The sequence below is a fragment of the Apium graveolens genome, chromosome 1 (genome assembly GCF_009905375.1).
Source record: "Apium graveolens cultivar Ventura chromosome 1, ASM990537v1, whole genome shotgun sequence".
NCBI lineage: Eukaryota > Viridiplantae > Streptophyta > Magnoliopsida > Apiales > Apiaceae > Apium > Apium graveolens.
The window spans coordinates 155,877,409-155,887,945 of NC_133647.1; the positions used below are offsets into that span (position 1 = coordinate 155,877,409).

General features: G+C 39.9%; 1 non-coding gene across 1 annotated transcript; it reads left to right on the forward strand.

Moving 5' to 3' along the window:
* Positions 1–7,292: 7,292 nt before the first annotated feature.
* Positions 7,293–7,399, forward strand: LOC141680493 (small nucleolar RNA R71). The gene has a single exon (XR_012558345.1). It is a non-coding gene; the product is annotated as a small nucleolar RNA R71 (small nucleolar RNA).
* The last annotated feature ends 3,138 nt before the right edge of the window (positions 7,400–10,537 follow it).

Below are 10,537 nucleotides of genomic sequence, written 5' to 3' on the forward strand. Positions count from 1 at the left end.
TTGTTTAACAATGTTATCTACATTTATATTTTATTCTTTGAACCTGTAGGTAACATGGACAAGGGCATGACAGTGGTAGCGCAAGACACAATCAAGATTAAAGATGATGTTTGATGTTATTTACGGATAATTCTATTAAGATTTATGATGTTATTTTAAGTTTGAACTTTGAAGTTAGAATTTAAAACTAAGTTGTTGCTATTTGAACTTAATATTTATGACTAAGTAGACATTTGTGGACTGATTTGTGGACTAATGTAATATTTCTATTTGAAATTAATATCTATTTTGAGCATTATTGTGTTATACTATCAGGTTACTTGTTAGTTGACAACTTGTTACCAACTTACTGTGTTAGGCTGTTAGCAACTCGGCATAATTTGATATTATTGCATTTGCATGTTTGAAACCCAACCCGACCCAACCCAATGTATCGATAAGAGGGTTGGGTTAAAAAAATATTTTTAGCTTAATGGGTTAAAATTTTACAAACCGAACCTATTGGGTCAGGTCATTTTTAGGGGTCCAACCCGTCCAACCCAACCCGCATTCACCCCTAACTATATGCAATAACTATCATAAAAAAATAAAAAATTACAAAAAAACTACTACATCGCAAATATGCAACTATATGAACTAAACTAGCATGAATATGCAAACTATATGTGACTCACACAAAACACATAATCCTTAACTACTACCCCTAAACTTAAAATATTCACTGTCCTCAGTGAAGGTAATAGCAAGGAATCAGGCATACCTAATCAGAATCAGGATCATCACCCTTAAGGGGTGGAGTGTCAGGAGTGTCTGGAGGCGGATACATGGAATCCTCACCGAATACTGGCCACTGGATGTCCACTCCTGTGGCTCTGAATACAATCCCCAACGCCAGTGTGAGGTCATGTGCAAACCTGCTATGGATGGCATGCATCGCCTCCATCCTCCTAGCTAAACACCTATATTGCATCGTACTCAAACGAGCATTGCCCTGTGCTTCCTCCTGCTGCTACTGCTGCTGCGATCCTGAAGGACTAGCCTCCTCTCCCAACTGAGCTCTCCATGCTGCTCGACGAGCCTGCGAAGTCCCACAAGTATAAGTCCGATTCGCTGGCCTTCCACCTGGTATATGGTCATAATAATATCCAAGCCCCTTAGGATCGGGCTTCCCACCATAACACTCTGTCATATTTAACAACGTCGAACTATCAACCAGAGCACTAGGGAGCTGCAGCTGCTCATGTGCGGGCCAATGAACGCCAACCGCCACAAACAACTTCATCAAAATGGACGCATAGGGTATCAAACCCATAGTACTGCCTCACAAAAATCTCAGAATACCCTGATGGATAACCATCCCAAGATCCACATAGTATCCCTGAAGAATCCCCAATAACAAACGCGCACGCTCCACCGTAATCTCATGCACGTGAGAAGATGGCATGATGTTAGCACAAATAAAAGAATTCCATGCATGTGCAAACCTGTTCATGCACGAAGCAGGGAACGTGGCATACTCATTTGTGCCCTTCTTGAACTTCCAATGAGTCTCAGGCACACAAAGGGTAACAACAATCAAATCCAAGTCAAACTCCTCTGGAGTCTTCTCATTCCAGTTCTCCTGCTCTTCCCTCCTCTCGGGCTGCTCAATCACCCTACGAATCGCCTCAACACTGTAATCCACCGTCACCCTCCTAAAAATTGTGAAACCGTTCTTCTCTGCCTTAGCATTAGCATAAAACTCACACACCACACTCATGGGCACAACAGCGGGTGTCTCACAAAAAGCAACCCAGCCTATCTCCAAGGTCATCTCCAACAAGTTACCATCTTTCCCCGATGGCAGAAAACCACGCTCATTGGCTATAGGCTTCAAAAGTAGCCTCACATACCCCGCCTTAGCCTCGGGAGTTGAAAACCTAGGCCTCACACCTCCTGCACTCGAAGAATCGGTGGTATTGCTGCTTACTTGAGTTCACTATCTTTTTGGTGCCATTGAGATTGAATAAGTTTGAGAGAATAGAAGTTTGTAAGAGAGATTTGTGTGTTTGAGAGTTTTGAGAAGTGATGGAGAAGTTTGTGTATAAGTGTATGTATACACAGGAGATCGGGAGAGAATTAGTTATGGAAAAGGAGTGGGAATTGATTATGGGAATAATGGGTTTGATTTGGAGAGGGAAATTTGGGATGTGGAAGAGTAAAAATCGGGTTTGAATTGATTTTGGAATAAAGTCCCCGATTTTCTCTTATTTTATGTTGTCTTTTTTTTTAAACACATGGACTCAAGGCGGCCGCACGCTAACTTGGCGCAGGTGCGCCGTGCTTCTGACATTTCACGCGTCCGCCCCGCCAGGCAGCGTGGGCGCGCGCAGTTTCTGGAAAAATAGTGCGGCCGCCCCGCTTCACAGCGCGGGCGCGCCGTGCAATTGTAGTGGGCCCTGAATTTTTCTGATTTTTTTAATTTTTTTTGTGTTTTTCTCCTTTCTTTCTGCTTCCTCTACCTACTAATGTACAACAAACTTGGGTTGCCTCCCAAAAAGCGCTTGGTTTACGTCGCTAGCTTGACATAGAATCTCGAGATCAAGTAGACAATAAAACGACACTAACCACCTCCCGGTTTGCCGTATCCCCATAGTAGTGCTTCAACCTCTGACCATTTACCTTGAACACTTGGCCTGAATCATTCACAAAAATCTCCACAGCCCCATGCGGAAACATAGTTTTGATAATGAAAGGCCCGGACTATCTCGACTTCAATTTTCCAGGAAAAAGATGGAGACGAGAGTTAAATAGCAGAACTTGTTATCCCGACACAAATGACTTGAGCACTAGACCCCTATCTTGCCACCTCTTGACTTTCTCCTTGTACATTTTGTTGTTTTCATACGCTTGAAGCTGAAATTCGTCGAGTTCATTCAATTGAAGCATTCTTTTCTTACCAGTTGCATCCAGATCAAGGTTCAACTTCTTCAAAGTCCAATACGCTTTATGCTCGAGCTCCACAGGCAAATGACACCCCTTACCATAATGAAACGATGACATTCCCAACGGAGTCTTGTATGTTGTTCTATATGCCCAAACAACTTCATCAACCTTCAAATACCAATCCTTCCTTGATGGACACACAACTTTCTCTAGAATACGTTTTATCTCTCTATTAGATACATCAGCTTGCCCATTAATCTGAGGATGGTAGGATGTAGCAATGCGATGATTCACATTATACCTTTGCATCATAGCAGTGAACTTGTGATTGCATAAATGCGATCCCTCGTCACTGATTATGACTCTTGGAGTCCCAAATCGTGTGAATATCTGCTTATGAAGAAAATTGAGCACTACCTTCGCATTCTTTTGTCGGAAAAGCCTTGAATTCAACCCATTTCGACATATAATCGACCGCCAGCAAGATAGACTGATTATAGTAAGATGAGATAAATGGCCCCATAAATTCGATTCCCCAAACATCAAAAACTTCAACCTCGAGAAGCACATTAAGAGGCATCTCATCTCTCTTAGACATATTACCCGCATGCTGGCATCAATCATACTTCAAAACAAAGTGATGCGCATCCTTAAACAATGTAGGCTAGAAAAATTCCGCTTGAAGGACACAAGCTGCTTTCTTCTCTCCATCATAGTGGCCTCCATAAACAGTCGAATGACAGTATCGCAAGATCCCCCCGTTTCGCTGTACGGAATACATCTCCTAATGATTTGGTCGGCTCCTTGCCTAAACAGATATGGTTCATCCCACATGTACCACTCCACCTCATGAAAAAACTTCTTTCTTTGAGCATACAACAAGTCTGGAGGCATGATATTACTCACAAGGTAGTTCACAATCTCTATAAACCACGGTTCTTCCTTTTGCACTCCAAACAGCTGCTCATCGGGAAAAGACTCATTTATCAATGTCTTATCCTGTGAAGTTACACTTGGATCTTCCAAATGAGAGAGATGATCAACGACTTGATTCTCAGTACCTTTTCTATCCTTGATCTCTAATTCAAACTCCTGAAGCAAAAGAACCCATCTAATCAATCTAGGGTTTGAGTCCTTCTTCGAGATGAGATATCGAATTGCAGTGTGATCAGTGAAAAATGTCACCTTCGTCCCAAGCAAATAAGATCAAAACTTCTCAAAACCGTAGACAATGGCCAAAAGTTCTTTTTCAGTAGTAGTATAATTCAGTTGAGCATCATTTAGGGTCTTAATAGCATAGTAGACCACATGAAATATGTTGTTCTTCCTCTGCCCAAGAACTGCTCCAACTGCATTATCACTTGCATCGTACATCATCTCAAAAGGTTCATTCCAATCAGGTGCAGTTATGACTGGTGTCGTGATCAAACTCTTCTTCAAGAACTCAAAAGCAGCTAGGCACTCGTCATCAAACTTGAACGGGACATCCTTCTCCAGAAGATTGCACAAAGGTTTAGAAATTTTTGAGAAGCCCATGAAGAACCGCCTATAGAAACCCGCATGATCAAGAAAGGTGCAAACTCCCTTAATAGATATTGGTGGAGGAAGATTTTCAATGACCCCCACCTTGGCTTTGTCCACCTCAAGACCTTTACTAGAGACCTTGTGACCAAGAATAATGCCCTGTCACACTATAAAGTGACATTTCTCCCAGTTGAGAACCAGATTGGTCTCAACACACCTTTTAAGAACGTTGCCAAGATTTTGCAAGCATTCATCAAAAGAATCACCAAACACAGAGAAATCATCCATGAACATCTCCATATTTTGACCAATCATATCAGAGAAGATGGCCATCATGCATCTCTGAAATGTGGCAGGTGCACCACACAAACCAAAAAAACTCTTTTGAAGGCAAAATTACCAAATGGACAAGTGAAGGTAGTCTTTTCCTGATCTTCTGGAGCGATACAAATCTGATTATAGCCCGAATAGCCATCCAGAAGACAGTAGTACTCATGCCCAGCCAACCTGTCGAGCATCTGATCAATAAAAGGCAGAGGGAAGTGATCCTTCCTCGTGGCCTTGTTCAGCTTCCTGTAGTCCATGCAAACTCTCCACCCCGTGACTGTTCGAGTAGCAATGAGCTCATTCTTCTCATTAGCAACAATGGTGATACCTCCTTTCTTCGGTACACACTGAACTGGACTCACCCAAGAACTGTCAGAAATGTGATAGATGATCCATGCATCCAGCCACTTGAGAATTTCCTTCTTCACAACTTCTTTCATGATCAGATTGAGTCGTCTCTGTTGCTCGATAGTAGGCTTGCTACCTTCCTCTATCAGAATTTTATGCATACAATTAGAAGGGTTGATTCCCTTAATATTTGCTATAGTCCATCCAATTTCTGATTTGAACTCTCTCAGAATCCTTAAGAGTTTTTCCTCATCACTGCCTGAAAGGTCATATGTAATAATCTCAGACAAAGTAGATGCATCACCTAAAAAAGCATACCTTAAGTGTTTAGGCAATGGTTTAAGTTCAAATGTAGGAGTTTCCTCAATAGATGGCTTGTGGCCCTTTGGAGATTTGTTCAGCTCCTCCATTCCCAAAGATTCAAAAGGCATATCCATCTTCCGCTTCCAGGGAGAAGCATTTAGATATTGTAATTGCTCATCACCTTCATCATCTTCACTATCTGAATTTCCTAACGGCATTTTCTAAGGCATTAGACCTTAGCAGTTGATCAAGTTCTAAAGTAACCACAGAATCGACCAACTCCACCTTTAAGCACTCTTCATTTCTGTAGGGAATTTCATGGCATTGAACACATTAAAAGTTACATCCTGATCCAGCACTCGCATGGTGAGCTCACCCTTCTGCACATATATCAAGGTTCGGGCAGTAGCCAAGAAAGGTCTTCCCACGATTATAGGAATCTTCTTATCCTCATCGACATCAAGAATTACAAAATTAGCATGAAATATGAGTTTATCCAGCTTGACCAAGACATCCTCCACAATGCCTCGTGGATATGTAATAGAATGATCGGCCAACTGCAAGGTCATATAAGTAGGCTTTGGATCGGGTAAGTCCAACTTCTTGAAGATTGACAAAGGCATCAGATTGATGCTAGCTCCCAAGTTACATAAATATTTGTCAAATGATACTTTTCCAATGGTGCAAGGAATAGTGAAGCTCCCAGGATCTTTAAGCTTCGGAGGCAACTTCTGTTGCAGCACAACACTGCATTCCTCTGTGAGAGCAACGGTCTCTAAGTCATCAAGCTTCACTTTCCGAGAATATATACCTTTCATAAACTTCGTATAACTAGGAATCTGTTCAAGAGCTTCAGTGAAAGGTATATTGATATAAAGTTTCTTGAACACCTCCAGAAACTTCTCAAACTACTTATCCAGTTTTTTCGTCTGTAGCCTCTTAGGAAAGGGAGGTGGAGGATAGATCTGTTTCTCCTCTGTATTACCCTCAGGAGGAGTGTGTTCAATAGTAGTCTTCCTTGGTTCCACTTCTGCTTCCTTCTGCACTTCTTCTTCAGCTATAGTTTCTTCATCCGGAACTTGAGAGTGTTCGGGATTTGCAAACTTTCCAGACTTCAATGTAATTTCCTTAGCCTGCTCATTAGCTTCCCTCTTTCCTGGTGCTTCAGTGTCACTAGGGAGTGTACCAGGTTGATGATTTAGCAAGGCATTGGCAATTTGTCCAATTTAATTTTCCAAGGTCTTGATAGATACCGCTTGGCTCTTGCATATGAGCCTCAACTCCTCCAATTCAGATTTTTTATTAGACTGTTGCAGCTGGAGTTGTTATCTTGGTGCATATTACGGTTGCTGAAAACCAGGGGGTTGTACTGCTTTGCTGGATACTGCTGATAAGGCTGCTAAACCGCATTCTTAGAATTGCTCCAACTGAAGTTAGGATGATTGTGGTTGTTGGGATGATAGGTGGCTGGCACAGGTTGCTGCGACCTCTAAAAGTTGCTCACGAACTGATCTGATTCACTAAAAATAGCACACCGCTCCGTCTCATGGGCACCAGCATAAAGCTCACAGACACTAGTGACCTGACTAACTCCATAATTAGCCAAATAATCCACCTTCATCGTCAAAGCCTTAAGCTGAGCAGCTATTGCAGTAGCTGCATCTAATTCCAGAATTCCTACTACCTTGCCCTAAAATAGTCTCTGAGTAGGATTCTGGTATTCATTAGCAGCCATCAGTTCAATCAATTCATAAGCTTCATCGTAGCTTTTAGCCCATAAGGCTCCTCCTGATGCTGCATCAAGTATGGGTCTAGAAGTAGCACCCAAACCATTATAGAAGCAGTTAATGATCATCCAGTCAGGGATCCCATGGTGAGGACACTTTCTAAGCATCTCTTTTTAGCGATCTCAAGCCTCACATAAAGATTCTTCAGATTGCTGAGCAAATTGAGTAAGTGCATTTTTTATCGCAACCGTCTTCGCCATAGGAACGAATTTAGTTAAGAACTTTTGAGCAAGATCCTCCCTGGTGGTAGAGAATGTAACCAACACTTCACTTTATCCCACAGAGAGAATGGGAAAAGCCTCAACTTAATAGCATCTTCAGAAACTCCATTGAACTTGAAAGTGTCGCAGATCTCGATGAAATCTCTGATGTGCATGTTGGGGTCTTCTATCGGAGAACCCCCAAACTGAATTGAGTTTTATATCATCTGAATCGTGCTTGACTTGATCTCATAAGTATTAGCCGAGATGGCTGGTCGAACAATGCTAGACTGAATATCATTGATCTTTAGTTCAGAGTAGTCCATAAAAGCCTTTGGATTTGCTTATGGTTCTCTCATTGAAATAAGTTTTTCTTCTTCCTTCTCAACTAAGATCTCTTCTTCAACTTTCCCCTTGACTACGACTTCTTCCTCAGCTTGATCCAGTGTCCTCTTACAAGACCGAGAACGCGTATACATACACGCTCGCTAGAGTACCTGAAACACGACAAGGAATTTAGTAAGTAACAATGTTTGAATTACTGAACTTTAACAACCAATGATGGCAAACATATAAACTAAAACTTAACACTGATCCCGAGAAGCGGCGCCAAAAACTTTTTAGGGCTAGAACACGCGCTAATATTCATGCAAGTATATGCGATCGCAAGTAATATAGAATAAATACTAGTTCGTTTCCACATGGATTGGTTTAGGTTAATTTCAATCAATGTACTTATGCAATAATGGTATGGTTATTATCCAATGCTAAGAAGAATAACAAATTGAGATTGTTTATAACTACAATTAACTAAGCGATTATACTAAAGAAAATTAACTAGGAGATTAAAGAGAGTTAAATACTATATGACACAAATATGGGATTCTAACTTCATTAAATACTTCATTCAATAGCCAATTCATTTTTAACCTTGGCATGTAATGGTGATGACACTAATCAGATAACATGAAACTGATAAACGCCAACTTTCGTTGTGCAAATACCATACTACTAGACATCCACAAGAGAGATAGAATCCGAATAGACACCAATTATATTGAGACCCTATATGTCTATAGAATTTGACAACATAACGGTTTAAGCACAAGTTATCTATCGTGATTACATAGGGCAAGATGGTTAAAATTACCTACGAATTATGCATATTAATACATGAACCTATGCTAGCATGGCAAGTTCTAAACCCTTAAATTCACTTTTGCTTCATTAAAGATTAACACGCTATCTTATAAGTTCGCGACGTCATAAGATGAATAAGCACAACCAATACTAGGTTATCATACAGTCACCACACACTAAGGCATCGAAATGAATTAACTAAAGAAATCCATAAATAAATCCGTTAGAACCCCACGATAACGATTAGCCCATAATCAGACTCATCATCAAAGTGGGTTCCGATGAAAGCATGGTATAATAAACGTAGTCTTTATACTGAATAAATAATAAACCGAGTATGAAATAAGAGTATGGGTTCACGATTAAGAAAACTGGCATCCAAAGTTACAACTTGAAACAAAGAATCACAAGAATAAACTAGATCCTCTTCGCCTTGGTTGAATTATGCTCTACGGTCTTCTTACGCCTTCTCCTTAAGATCTGGTATGTCCTGTTTTAAAAAAAACGACCTTAAGTTATGTTTATATAGCAGCCCATGCAGAGTAAAAGTCTATCAATCAGAATCACAAGAGAATCAATATTCTTTTATCTCGACCTGGCGCGGCCGGGCGCTTGACTAGTGCGGGCGCGCTAAGTTTCTGTTGTTTGGGTGCGACCGTGCGCTATCACAGTGCAGGCGCGCTGACTCTCTGGAGAATTTTCTGACTTCTTCTTTTCTTGTTGATTTGATTTGGTCTTTTTACGAGATTTTATTCTGGACATCATCCTAACACCATATTAGCATCAAAACAATGCAAATTCACTTGTATTCCTGATAAATGACTGAAATTCAAAAACGCTATAAAAACACGTTAAAAACACTAAGAACTTGAGTACAAAATATCAATTCAAAACTTTACGGAGCGTTATAAAGTGTCATAAATGCCACTCAATAACAGTTAAGGCTGAATACATTGTTGCTGGCAGTTGTTGTGCACAGATTCTATGGATGAGAAATCAATTATTGGACTATGGTCTACATGTAGACATAATTTCAATCTCCCGTTACAACACAAGTGCCATTGTCATTACCGAAAATCATGTGCAACATTCAAGGACAAAGCACATTGATATTAAATATCACTTCACAAGGGAACATGTTATAAATGGTATTGTGGAAATTCATTTTATTCCAAGAGAGCAGCAAATTACAGACATCTTTTCCAAGCCACTTGATGAATCAACTTTTACTAGGTTGGTAAGTGAATTAGGTATGATAAAATACTCTTAATTTACTATTATAATGTCCATGCAACTTTTAATGCAGCTAGAAATAAATTTGATTTTCTTGATCAAGTCATGAAAGAATGAAATTTTGGCTAAGTCAAAATTACTCTTTCGATGAATATTCCTTATCCGTTGAAAGTCAAATATATTTATGGATAAATTGTCCTTCAACGGGTAATGGTATCTTTGACATCCGTTGATTTTATATCAATCATGATCGTTAATTCTAAAACATCATTCGTTAAAATATACTTACAGTCGTGAATGTATACGTTGATGGACAGTTTCAGAATTTGTACAGATGACTTTATTTTTAAACGATTACTTTTGGCATAAATCTTTGGACATTTATTTTTATTTTAATCATTTGTGTGCCTTAATTTGAGAAAGTATAAAAGCTAATTCATTTTTCAGATCTCACTTTTATCTCTTTTTTACTGTTCAAGGTAAATTTATTCCCCTTCTTCCCAAAACCCTATTTTTCTCTATAACTGCAAATTCAGCAAAAAATGCACTAGTTGTGAAGATTATGTCTCAGACAGGGTTCGTGTATGAGAAGAACAACTTTGTTTCTATGGTGGACAAGAGTGTTGCTCACGAGGCTTGTCACAGAATGATGGATTTCATAAGCAACTACAAACTCAAGTTATTAGGAGCAATTGATGATATCAAACAGAAACTATCAAAATCATCGACGGATGATGACTACAAGCATCG